Here is a 13,502-nt window from a genome sequence, read left to right on the forward strand (position 1 = left end):
AATTTAATGTTATTCTGCATATTTTTGAGTTGATTTCATGTTTTTCTGCAATTTCACACTTTTTTGTTCTGATTTTGTGTCTTTTAGTGACTTCACATACAGTGGTTTTCTGTGTTTTTGTGATGATTTTGTGTCTGTTTAGTGGTGATTTACGTCCTTTTATGCAGTTTTGCATGTTTTTGTGATGATTTTCAGTCTTTTACCACAATTTTGTGAATTTTTTGGTGTTTTTCTTAAGTCTTTTTGTGTCGATTTTGTGTCTCTTTTTGGTGATTTTGCATCTTTTTGAGGTGATTTTGTCTTTTTGGTGGTAATATGTCTTTCTGCATATTTTTGGGTGGATTTCACATTTTTCCGCAGTTTCACACTTATTTGTTCTGATTTTGTGTCTTTTGTGGTAATTTTCTTTACACAACAACATGCTTCTGCCTGCAGAGATCTCTGATTTTCCTTCAAGATTGATGTAGTTTGATCTCATCATTTCTTTTGTACAATTTATGTCCTTTTATGTAGTTTTTTGCATCCGTCTGTGCTGATTTCACGTTTTAGCGGTGATTTTGTTTTTGTGGTGGTTTTGTGTGTTTTTGTGGCGATTTTCAGTTTTGTTTTTTTTTTTTAAATCATGATAAATTTTTTGGCGTTTTTGAGTCTTTTTGTGTGGGTTTTGTGACTCTTTTTGGTTACTTTGCTTCTTTTTGTGGTGATTTTGTGTCTTTGGTGGTGACTTAAGGTGTTTTTACATCTTGTCAAACAGTGAATTCCACACATTGTCGCTGCTGCAGTTATTTTTAGCACCTCTTTCAACCTCACTGCTGAATAAAAATCAAGGTGAAAAGGTAAAGTTTATAAACGTACTATTATTATTGTTATTAGATGCTTTACTGTGACTCAGCTGTGAGTTTTCATACATAAATACTTGTATACATGTTGGACAAATTTATATTGGTTGTATGTCTCGGTTTGTACACCTAAATGAATTCACACCTCCTATATGAAACACGTCAAAGTTGTAATGTGACTTTTACATTAAAAGGGTTTATGTTTTTACTCTTAATTCCAGACGATAATTGTAACTTGCTTTAATCTGTACTCAAAGCCTCTAAAATATTGTGTTTTCAAAAATATGTACTGTAGAAGCAATGTAATGTAGAATTCAAAGCTGCACTGGTTTGTCGTTGTTAAATTATCTTAAATTAATCTGCAACTCCTTTGAAGTTTTTAGGAAAAAAAAGTTAAAATCTTCTCATTCCAGCTTTTAAAAATTTGAATATTTTCTGGTTTCTTTCTTCCTCTATGACAGTAAATTGAATATCTTTAGGTTCTGGACAAAAGAGGGGATTTCAAGATATTATCTTTGGCTCGGAACACTAATTGACATTTTTACTATTTTCTGACATTTCAGACACTAAAGAAATAATTAAGAAAATAATCATTCAGCCCAGTTTCAGCCCAGATAGAAAATAAAGAAGCTAAATTTTTGCACCAGGTTTAGGCTCTCATCAATTTATTTTAGTTGTGTAGGACTGATAAAGCAGGGATTAATTCACTAGAATTAAGGAAAAGAGAGCAAAAATCTGCTGTTGCTTGATAAACATTTAGTAGATCTTCTCTCAGGAGACTAAACAAATAATGTTCAGAGACTTTGGGTCGAAAATTTATCAGAAAAAATACAAATATGTCCATCGATTCTCCAGGAAGAATTATGGCATCACTGTGCTGTTAAATTTTACAAGGAAATCACATTCTTTTTAACGTTATACTCAAACTCAGGCCAGTCTGACTGTACTAGAGGTACAATTAGGCTGTGTTTTGAAGGGTACTGTGTCTCGATAATATCCATATTGGATTTATTCTGTGGGGTTTTTTCTGTCTAGATCACAGATTTATGCAGTCCACCTCTCTGTCAAAATTCTACCTGACCAGTTGAAAGTTGTCTGATCCTATTCAGAGAGCACTGCTGTAGGTGTTTGTGGAAAGTGAGCTGGAGGAAGAATAACGAGGCAGAACTAAAAGGTTTGCCCTCGTTGACTTCGAGGCCAGACGAGCTTTTGGCCTCTCATTCACTTCTTACTGCAGAAGTGAGTTTTATTCCAGCGCTTCATCACATCTGAGGCCTCGGATGACTTTACAACCTCCACGTTATTACCAGAGAGATGAAAGGAAAAGCACAACGCCTCCTGCTGCAGAGCGCTGGACAGCGAGAGGCAGAGGAAACAGCTGAAGAGACAGAGGATGAAGAGAAGCAGGCAGGCGGTGAGAAATGAGGAGAAACTCTCTGTCTCAGACTATAGATCTCATTGATCGGTCATGATTCTGACGTGTGTCCTGAACATCCGACCAGATGTGCCGATACGTCAGTCTGGCAGGCCGCTGTGTCAGAAATATTCTCTATAAATGCAGAATATTTTCACCTGTGTCATATCATAAGTGTTAACCGGCTAAAAACAGTGTTTGGCATCAGAATGAGCAGCATTTTATTGAAAATAACATCGGTCAGTTACAAAAAGGCTGCAATTACACCACAAACTATGATAAACTAGCTAAAATTAAGTTTCCATTTACACAGGTAAAGTTGTCCTTGTTTAAAATTTCAAATTAAAACTTGTGAAATGACACAAATTCAAATTGGGTGTGTCTGTTCAGTTAGTTGCCTGTGTTGCTGCGTCTTGCATAGATAAATTGAAAAAGTACGAAACAGGAAAAGCACTCAGAGAGCGTAGTACTCTGCCAAGACTGCTCAGTCGTATGATTTGTGACGACTAAAATCTTGAAAAAATTTGTGGCAGATAGCATAAAATGAAAAAGGAGTTACATTTTGATCTCCATATTTAACTACAGGTATGGAAATGATTGATTTTTTGATAGAAACATTAATGTGGTCAACAGAATCCTTGCATCCTCCTGTTATTTATGAAGCCACAAAGAAAAACTACAGTTCAAGCATCAAGTTAGAGCAGCAAATCAGTCCAAAAAGACCAAGAAATGTCCAACCAGGAACTGAATCTGACTCATCTATTATTTCAAAGCTGGGATCTGGACCCACAGAGCCGTGAAATGTCAGATCTGAGGTTTTCTGGGAGACGCCGGACTTGATTGGCACCAATTTCACAGCAGATTGCTTTTAATAAGTTAATTTACAAATGTCAAAACTGCTAATTTAACATTTAACACTTATTGTCTACTGATGCTTTTTTACATGTTACTGTTTACTGTGATGCACAAAAACATGGAGTCAAATTCCTTGAGAAAACCAAACTGGCAATAGAACTGATCCTAATTCTGAGTCTGATCAGCAGCCTTCTCCTCTGTGCCTGGTCCATCCAGCCAAGAAAGCAGGTTAAACACATCCAGGTTTTCCTATAATCCACTTGTTATTTCAGCTTTAAAGTCCACTTGCTGACACAGTGATGAATGTAAGCAGTAATAGAACCCGACTCACTGTTTGAAACTTGGATCTGAACCTGTTTGGGTCCCAGGGTGGGTCTGGGGTCTAACAGTCGGAGGCATGAAGACCTTTAGTGAGCAGCAAAGTCCTCCTCTTCAGCGCCCGTTGGTCATGTTAGAGTTATAATTTTTAAGTTCCAGTTTGTCACTTTAATTCACCAGTGAGAGAAGATTAGAATCAGGGCTCGCTGCCAGAAAGGCTTCATCAAGTCTGGTGAGGTGAAATAAAGAGCAGCCGAGCCCTCACAGGGAGCGGGATGTGGTGGATAAAAGGGTCAAACGCAGCGAGTTTAAGGCTTTTTATTATTATTTTCAGTTTTCTAGTTGCAGTTTTGGTTGGATTTCTTCAACAAAACGTCTTGGGTAGGTTTAGGAACAGATCGCATCTAGTTAAAATACATCCTTTCACATGTTTAGTGTCGCATTAGAGAGTATTTCCACCAGAGAACTCTGAAACAAACCCACAAAAATTCAACGAAAGTCCCCAATTACAGGAGGTCCTCAGTTTACGACGTCCTCAATTTATGGCTTTTCACGACGTCCTCGACTTAGGGCGTTTTGTTGTTACGTCAGAAGTGGTTCAGTGGAACTAGTTGGCGAGAGGAGCGGATGAATCCTGTATGTACGGTCGTCACACGCCACTATAAGACTGTTTCCATTTGCCGCCACATTGGATTATGCTACATTCGCTAACTTCATTATGGCTCCCAAGTGTAAGTCACACTTACAGTTTACATTTTCGCCTGTATTGTCCTACTGAGTTGTGTTTCAATGTGAGCTAATGACTGTTTTCGTTATTGTAGTCGTACAAATACTCTAAACGGATCGATATTGTGATGTATGTAAGGGCTTTGTTTACATTTTCACCGGAGTTCCGACTTACGGAGAAAATTGACTTACATCACACCATAGGAATGGAACTCCGATGTAAGTTGAGGACCCCCCATATAGGTTTACTTTTCAAAAATTTCTACCGCCATCTACTGCTGCTATCCAGCTTCTGCTTTTCCTGCTCTCCATTAAACTAACTGGTCTTCTATCTGAATGACACCCTGGAATGATTTTGCTGAAGAAAAACTCCTCAAATTGAAGTTTTTTCTCTTTGGAGATAAAACAACTATAGGGAATTAGAAGTCAGAATCCAGTTTACTGTAATGTAGGTTTTCACACATAGATAGATAGATTATACCGTTATAACGGTAAAAGTTCTGCAAAATATGAAGAATTAACAAAACGAGCGATCATAACAACTCCAGTATTCCTCATGAACTGACTCTGGGCCTCCTTACCAAATATCAATGCATCTATTCTGAGATGTCAAGCTTGAACTTGAGTAAACTTTTATGGTCAAGAACATCATGGAGTACGTTACTCAACTGTGTCATCGATGTGTGGGCTGCCTTCCAGAATTTCTATTTGCAGCAGGTATAAAGAGTTACAATCTAATATTTTGCATCATGTCTACATACTGCCACATATCTATAGTAAGCACAGAACGGGAACCTCACCAAATTGTCCCAACTGTAAATCCTGCATCAGCTTCAGGCTGCATCGTTTGTGGGAATGCAAAAAAATCCAAATTTTCTGGAAGGCAGTGTGCTGAAGTGTTAGTCAAGCAACAGGTCAAAGGGTGTCTGTAGACCCACTTTGTGTCTGCTTGGGAAGGTTCCAGCTTCCCTTAAAACAAAATGAAGATGGAATCCAGTTGCTTTTAATGTTAGTAAGAAAAGCCACAATGGTAAAGTGGGTCAGAGAAAACCTCCCTTCTATCTTGGTGTGGAAATCTCTGATCTCAGAGGCTGTGACTCTGGAAAAACTTGGACATATTAATTGAAGGACTCATCTATTTCTGCAGAAATGGAGGAAGCCACTGGAACTTTTGGGAGTTGACTATAACCTGGACTTAAATTTGTAATGTGACTGCCATATTCTTGAATAGAGAAGAGAAATACATAAATCACAAAGTTTAATTGTTGTAAACCTGAGCAAAGAAATGTTTTTATGGTATAGCAGTCATTAGAAAAGAACAGCTTCCAGCTCACTGCTCTGAACAATTAATGTTACTGAGTCACTATAAATGTTTCAGCTCCAGGCGGACGATGATGCTGCTGCTCTGAAAGCTGGTTGTTTTGGTGCACTGGGGAGAATTTCAGCAAATTTCTAACTGGAAAACAACAACTCTCCAGTGAAATGGAGTTTTACAGGAATATCTAAAGGTTTTGACATTGCTTAGAGGTTGACCTCTGCTCGGTTGCATTAACTTGGATCCTCTGTGTGACAGCTGGCATGTTTGAAGTGTAGAAGTAAGAACAGAAGTAGATAGGAGGCCTGAGAGATCACGTGGGCACGTCTGGATAACGTATAATTCTAAATAGTTAATGAGGTTGCAGCGTCTTGAGCGTAAACAGCTCCTCTCACGAACATGTGGCTCCTGCTGCTGCTGCTGTGATGCTGCAGGGATTTATTCAAGTCAGAAACTCATTTACATACAAACAGCTGAAGGCAACAAACACATCTTCACATTTCAGAAAAACTCTGGTTTACATTCAGTGAAAAAAGGAGACTATGGTGAGTCTATAGAAGAGATTATGAGTCACGTTGTTTGTCTACAGGCTGTTTGACTGTACTAGCATGTAAGTGAATGTAGATGAGAGGAGGGAGACAGAAACCGGCAGATCAGTTATGAAAATTATTTTTTGAGTTTTTCAATTAAACTGTTTTATTTTACTTTCATTTAATCATTTCTCATTTTACATCAATATTTACTCTAATACTTTACTAATAAATTTTACAAAATTTATTTAAGAGCATCGGTATTCTTAATAAAAGGCAATAAACTTGACAATGTATCATTTTTGACATATTAATTCCCCTGCAACCTTAAAAATTTAACGTAATTGTATGTTAGTTGATTAATTAGTCATGTGGGTGTAGAAGTAACTGAGTTAAATTGACTGAACTTGAATCAACTGGTCACACAGACAACATTACAGACTTTCTTTCCTCTTATATTTTCTAATTTTAATGATTTTTTTCTTCACTTATCATTAACAACTTACAGCTGTGGAAGACATTTTTCTAATCTTCCAAAGTCAGTAAAAGGATAAACTGTAAGCCTTCTGTCAGTTACAGTAAGATAAATTATATTCCTGCAGGTGTAGGGACTCAATTCAATATAAATACATTTGTTTAGATTATCATCAAAAGAAACATCCATAACTTAAATCAACAAAGACATCTAGCAACTTTTCGCCATGTCTCAAGTCTGCTTATATACTAATTCTTTGCAAATTTCAAGTCAACTGAACTTAAAATGTTTCGTTTTTATTTTCAGGCCTCATTAGAACATTAAAAAAAAACAGCATTAATAGAAATAAAATGATGAGTTGAATGAACAGCTGAGAGTTCACGTGAGATTTCTACAGTAGCTGAACTAAAAAAGGTGAGTTGATTTGATGAAGTTCCTTCATGATGTTTTACAGTGTAGTGTTTGGTTCCTCCTGTAGGTTGGACAGCATCTTAACAAGCTCTTATCCACGTACAAATGCTTAGGAGACACTCATTAATCAGATTTTAGTCATTTTCCCATCATCTTAGTCATAAGAAGCTTTTGGTTAATGGCTTTTTTAATTTCCCACTGGGTTATTTAAACGGATTTTTAGCAGCTAGCTGAACAGTATTGCAACACTTTAGGATTTTTAATCAGTGAATTATTTAGTCAGCATACAACAAAGCTTAAGAATTGGATTGGGCAACTCTAATTTAACACTATCAGTCCATATGTAAAAGGATTGTTGCTAATTGATTGTAATAAGCAGCCTTTATCACAAAATCAATGGAGTAATCATTAAACGGAAACTTTATCGTTACATGTTCACATATAGGTCACTATATAATTGAGGGACTTTTGAAGTCCATGGGATATATCTTGCATACATTTTCATTAAAATTAAAAAATAATGTTTTTTATGTTCATTATGATCATGTCTTTACAAATTCCATAATTTATTATGGAAACAATCACTATAAATAACTTTCAATTTCTATTTTACTCAATTGTATATATAATATTTAGAAGACTCTTTCTCTAAAAATGCCATGTGGTGTTTGGTTATCGTTAATTTTCGGCCTGAAAACAGCAAAAATGTCAACTATGATACAAAAAGAATATATTGACCCATATAATCATTAAAGCACCGAAAGCACGAGCACAGATCTGTGAGAGATTCCACATCAGTCGCTGGGTTCAAATATTTTGAGGATCTGTGACATGAAAACATTAGAGAGAGCCTGTGGTAAAACATCTGCTGTCAGTCTGGTCCTCACTGTCACACAGCAACACCCATATGTCACATACAGAGCAGAGCCTACAGGCTTATATAGTCACCACTGTTTTAAATAGTCTCTCTAACGCACTCCCATGTTTCCATCACTTTAGAGGACACCGCATTGACTCACATTCAATTCCTGGACACGTATCATAACCAAAACTATAGCTACTGCTCCCTTAACCTTTACCTTCACTTATTGACTTTACACGATGTGACTGAGTGACCAGATTTATGTCTCCACAACATAAAGGAAACACACACACGGCCTGAGGACATTTTCCTGCTTTCAGTGATCATAATCATACCAGCTGTGCATCAGTATGTCAGGCTCCATGTGAGATGATATGACAGGCCGATGGTCGATCGTAAAGGTTAAAAAAAACACGCACGCAACCCAGTCTGATGTGCCATCTGTGTTTAACATCACACTGACCTCATCTATGTGGCTGGATACTCTCCATCTATACCCTCTAGCATCTTGTTAGCATAATGTATGGATAAGTATACTGTAATGGGCAAAATAAACACAACAGAGCCACATTTGATTAGCGGTGAAAGCTGTGTGATCCAAATCCATGTGTAATAAACTGATATCTAAATGTAATTTTAATCATCTCAACTTGGAGCAGTCTTATTTTTACCCACTCTGGGCTCATTTTTCATTGCAGTATAAAGTCCTGCACCTGTAGAGAAACAGTACAACCATGACTAGCAGTAGAGTGCAGTATGACTCAGTTATAATGCTTAAAACTCACAACAAAGAAAAAAACAACACTTGAACATCTTTGTACGTGCATTTTACAAAAAAATTACCAATACTGAAGAAAATATGGTTCCACATGTTACACATATTTTATTATTTACATTTTTACAGCCTCTTCATTCTAGTCTGCACATCAGCTTGACGAGGATATTTCACTATGCTGAATGTATCTTTCAACACCTGCTCAGTCGTATGGTTTCCGACAGAAAAGGGGATTTGCAGTAGGATCGCAATCGTGATCGTCAGCAGGCAGCCGACATAGTGTTCATTTGTTGTCATAGTTACAGTGACGCCATGCCGCTATCTCTCAATGATATAGAAATTTTTAACAAGTCCATGGCTCCAGACTATAAGCCGCATCACTGCCAAAATCTAATCACTTGGTCCTTGTGTCATTTCAGACCTTCCCTGAAAATTTCATCCAAATCCGTTTGTCTGTTTTTGAGTAATGCTGCTAACAGACAGACAGACGGACAAACCAACCAACACCGATCATCATGCATTATCAATTGCAAATCAAATAGTCCCTGTGCAGCAGAATCTATCATTAACTGTCGAATAAAAGCTATAGTCAATTGAGAAAGTCTGCAGGATCCAGTGTTTTTCTTCTATACTACTTCTATACTTCTTCTATACTTTTATTTTGACGCATCTTCAAGAATATTTTGTCAAACTGATTCTATCATCATGGAGAACAGTAGTCCAAGTACTTTTGTGCTCATGTTTTCTTCTAAACAATAAAATCCCTCAACATTCAGATCTACTTGGATTAGACTGTTTTGCCAGATTCTGCCTCCCAAAAGCCGTGGAGTGTTGCGTGTGGAAGCCTGACAGCTAGACAGGTTAACATTCAACTCAATGAACCAAACCGTGCCACTGGCTGGCTGCTAATTGTGTGTGTGTTTGTGTGATGGAAATGATGCTAATGCAGCACTGTCTCCGGGCTGACACAGCGTAGCAATGACAGGGAGGGATGGAGGCCGAGAGGAAGACTGGAACGGACACCAAGAGACAGAGGAGGCGAAACACAAAGAGGGAAACGTGGAAGACGACATACAGACAGAACGAATGAGGATAAAAGGCTAAATACAGGGACGAGGCAGTAAATTGAAGCATGAGAGAGGAAGGCAAAAAAAAGACAGGCTTTCAGCTAATTTAACCCTCCTGCTGTCCTCATTTACGGGCACCAAAAATGTTGTTTCCTTGTCTGAAAAAAATCCACAAACTTCTGAAGAAAATTCCAATAGAAGTTCCTTAAAAGTTTCCCTTGAAAGTTTTATTTTTAAAAAAATCCTAAAAATCGTCAAAAAAATCCTAAAAATATCTAAAGTGATTACATATATTTCAGTAAAACTTCTAATATTTTCTTAAGAACATTCACATAAAAATCAACCAAAATCCAGCGAAATTCACTGGATTGTGGTTGATTTTTTTTGTGAATGTTCTTAAGAAACATTTTTAACATTTCTTTTTTTCCACTAAAAAATGTTCAAAGATTTCCCAAAAATGTTGAAAATGTGGACATCAGAAGTTTCGCTGTGAAAATATTTTTTTTCTCCACATTTTCAAACTTTAAAACAGGTCAGTTTTGACCCACAGGACGACACGAGGGTTAATAGTAGACAGGATTGGAAAGAGTGTCAAAGCTATGACATTTAATCTTTGAAACAACAGACAGACTGAGGAGGATCCCTTAAAGGAGCATCTGTATTTTGTTCACCAACAAAAACAAGAAGTCCAGGATCACTGTAGCACTGATAATTCAATCGCATGATCTTTTATTTAAGCCATTCTGAATTCAGCCAAAGGGCCAAACATGTTTCAGTATTCTCAACACCACACTGAAAAACAACATTAATTATTAAGACACAGCGTCTCTGTAATAACCAGGGGAACAGGCTAATTAAGGCAAACGTTAAAACTTAACATTAGCAAATTATCATTGGATTACAACCGCTGTTAACATAAAACTCAGCAGTGAGAAAGTGGTTAATAATGAATAATTTATGAATTTTTTTAAAAAGAATGCTACAGAATCCCAATATTAATCTGAAGCTACAAAGCTAATAAAACTGTAAGGCGGTGAATGTTTTCTTCATACAGTTTGTTGTTATAAAATAAATAGTCCCTGGTAAATTTATCATGCTGTAGCTAATTCAGGGTTCCCGCGGATCCTTAAAAAGTCTTAAAAGGCATTGAATTCATGAATCTAAAAACAAGGCCTTAATTGGCATTAAAATTTCTTAAATTAAATTTTCAAACGTCTTAAAAACATTAACACGTGATAAGTATGATTTTATGATTGTAATTAGTCTCAAATCTCAAAATAAATGGTAACATTTATTCATTTATTCATTTAAATAATTTACAGAATGACTCTCGTGGTAACGTCGCACAATCACAATAGCGGAACCAACAAAACAGTGATGTGGTTGCAGCCGGGACTCTTAAGAGCAGACGCACGTCGTTCATGTAGCAACTTTGGACCACATGGGAAAGTGTAAATTCAACGAAAATTGGCTGTCCAACCAAGATGTATCTTCACGGCTGAAAGCGGTAGCAGGCAGTGTGTACGAGGTACTGTGGTCTCTGAACTCCGTGATAAAACACCAGTCATACCAGTCAATGAGGGAGTTGGACACTTATTCCGTGCTGTGTTCCCAGACTCTGTCCACTCGTTTGCATGCGGTTCCGTCCAGACGGCCTGCATCAGCAGGTTTGGATTAGCCCCGTACATTTCAGAGCAGCTGATTGCGGATGCTAACAAGGACGTGTTTGTTTTAATGTTTGATGAGCCTCAACCAGACCATGAAAACAAAACAACTGGATCTGCATATCCGCTATTGGTGCGAAGATCACGTCCAGTCAAGATATTCAGGGTCGCAGTTGATGGGACATGGAACAGCTGAGGATTTACTGCGCCATTTCAAAGTAAGTAGGCGGCAAACATAAATTATTATGGAAGCAGAAGTTTAGAAACATCATTCTGCCTCTCATGCGTGTAAATGTAGCGACCAAAACTTTCAATATAATGCAGTCCACTTCAACACCACTGCAAATTATAACATCAGTAATGAAATTCATATCTTCTCTGAAAGTGTCAATCAAAAGTGAACATTATTATATTTGTAAAGGTAGAAGTCATGGCTGTTGTATTGGATCACATTATATTGTACAAGTGTTGTTTATATTGTATGGTCTTCAGTGGTGGACAGCAGTGAAGTACATTTACTTGAGTACTGTACTTAAGTACATTTTGTGAGTATCTGTACTTTACTTGAGTATTTGTTTTTTTGGAAACTTCTGACTTTCACTCCACTACATTTCAAAGACAAATATTGTACTTTTGACTCCACTACATTTCTAGGAAGGTTGTTGTTACTTTTCGACTAAGCTTTGAAGTCAGCTGTTGCTGTTTTTTCTTTTCTAAAATGCAGTTGGTCACATGCTGTGTTCCTCACAAAAGGAAACCGATCACAGTAGCTCCTCTCAGATGGGACTGATGTAAAAGTGGAAATACGTCATCCAGGTGCACTCTGGAACAAGAGCAAGCAAGCTCTCCCTCTGTTATTCACACAAAAAGCAGTAATAGTGACAGCAGGAGAAAGACAAAATGAATTCTCAAGATGTTATTATAATTATCCATTATTCCAGGTAGCTTTTAAAGTTGGATTGTTTTTACTGGGGTGAAAAATACCACATCATTCATGTATATACTGCTCCTGAAGACAGAAAGAAATCTCAGTTATTTAACAGACTTGGAGAACTCCTTAGAGTTGGCTTCAATCTAATTTTAGGATGTGATTTTAATAGATTTACATCAGAAATTGACAACACCTGTCCGTTTTGTTCTTGACTGTATTTCTATGCTGAAGTTTTTATAGATGTTTCTGTAGGCTTTATGTAGCAGAGTGGTTCTACAAGCAGGTCAGTGCATCATCAGGTGCTTTCAGAGAGTTACAAGGTTCTGTATATGCATCGTGAAAACAATACAGCATGTATTGATATTAGAAAATGTACTTTGTAATTTGTACTTTTGAATACTTAAGTATTTTTTAAAGCAAGAACTCTAGTACTTTAACTCAAGTAAAATTTTGACTGAGCAACTTTCACTTGTAGTCGAGTAATATTTGACCAGGAGTATCTATACTTTGAGTCAAGTACTGGGGTTGAGTACTTTGTCCACCACTGATGGTCATCAGCTTTGACTTGTTAAAGCGATATTCCACTTTTCAAGAATATTCCACTCAATATGTACTCACCTCTATGCCGATATGAGGATTGGTGAAAATCATCAGTTCACAAAATAATCCTGGAGTTTCAGCAGAAAACAGCGTTGCAGCTAATTACAGTGAATGGTGACCACAGATAAAATGTAAAAAAACAAACACAAAATGTCTCTGCTCTCTGTGGTTGATTTTATCCATGGTCATCATTCATTATAATTAGCTGCAAGGCTGTTTTCTGCTGAAACTCCAGGATTGTTTTGTGAACTGAAGATCTTCACCCATCCTCACCTGGGCATAGAGGTGAGTACATATTGAGTGGATTCTTCTTGAAAAGTGGAATATCGCTTTAAGGTGTTATTATTGATATCTTTTCTGTGTCAGCCTTCCATCTGTTACAAAGACAATATGTTGTATAACAGTTTGCTAAATCTATACTGGATTAATCCAGTATGATTTTTATATGCTTCATGTGCTTCAACATTGTTTATTCTCAGGAAGATGCCAAGGACCTGGATAGGCGTAAGCCGTTGTCCGTCTCCATGGATGGACCAAACATTAATTGGAAGTTCCTGGAGCTACTGCAGCAAGAACATATTGCAACTGAAGGAATGTTGCCTGGAGATATGGTCAAAGAAAAAAAAACCTTTTCACTGGACCAAAAAGTCATGTTTTATGTTAAAATAAACATTTGGGTAAAATTGTCCCTAACCTTATGTAATTGATGTGGTGTTTTTT

At 37.1% G+C, this 13,502-nt stretch overlaps 1 protein-coding gene and 1 long non-coding RNA gene across 7 annotated transcripts in view; one reads left to right on the forward strand and one right to left on the reverse strand.

The window, feature by feature from the left end:
- The window catches only part of map4l (microtubule associated protein 4 like), a 125,811-nt gene that overhangs the window by 88,256 nt on the left and 24,053 nt on the right, over positions 1-13,502 (reverse strand). The window lies entirely within an intron of this gene.
- Positions 10,046-13,480, forward strand: LOC118471225 (uncharacterized). The gene is made up of 2 exons (XR_004848480.2): positions 10,046-11,469; positions 13,262-13,480. It is a non-coding gene; the product is annotated as an uncharacterized LOC118471225 (long non-coding RNA).

Source organism: Amphiprion ocellaris, chromosome 10, assembly GCF_022539595.1.
Source record: "Amphiprion ocellaris isolate individual 3 ecotype Okinawa chromosome 10, ASM2253959v1, whole genome shotgun sequence".
Lineage (NCBI taxonomy): Eukaryota > Metazoa > Chordata > Actinopteri > Pomacentridae > Amphiprion > Amphiprion ocellaris.